The sequence below is a fragment of the Poecilia formosa genome, unplaced genomic scaffold (assembly GCF_000485575.1).
Source record: "Poecilia formosa unplaced genomic scaffold, Poecilia_formosa-5.1.2 Scaffold753, whole genome shotgun sequence".
Lineage (NCBI taxonomy): Eukaryota > Metazoa > Chordata > Actinopteri > Cyprinodontiformes > Poeciliidae > Poecilia > Poecilia formosa.
This window is the reverse complement of record NW_006800692.1, coordinates 108,089-108,770: the sequence shown is the minus strand read 5'-3', so window position 1 is coordinate 108,770 and position 682 is coordinate 108,089.

Below are 682 nucleotides of genomic sequence, written 5' to 3'. Positions count from 1 at the left end.
AATAATTGTGCAGAGACTGTGTAGTATGTATAACATTTTAAGGGGAGACATATTTGTTACTGAAAAGCAAGCCTGAGGTTACCAGGTTCATATGGAAATACTATATCTGATATATGACGGTACTCAAGGGCATTATATCTATGAAAAATACAAATTTAAATTCATTTCTACTAAAACTGTAGAAATATTTTCTTTATAATTCTCAGAAGGAATCTTTCTTGGTGTCCTTACGAAAGGAAAATACATTTACTAATGTATTAACGGAGATATATTGTAATATATTTTAATATATTATTTTTACAATAACGTTTCTGCTAAATATTTTAAATGTATTATATATGATTAATGTATTATGGATTATACCACATATTTATGAAATACTTTGAAATATATTACAAAATATACAAATGATTGCTGCTTTCCATATATTCTAAATAGGCTATAGTAAACATGAATATATAATGTATGTGTTTATATATCCCAAAATATACATATTACGATTTATATGGAAAATGCATTGGTGACATGTGTTAAGATATAATGTTCATAGGAAATATCATTACTGAAATTTTGTGTATATATATATATATATATATATATATATGGTTACAAAGAGAGGGAAGGTCGTCCACACAGAAGGGGTCTCACTCCCAGAAGGAACAATAGCAGACATAGAGCACAG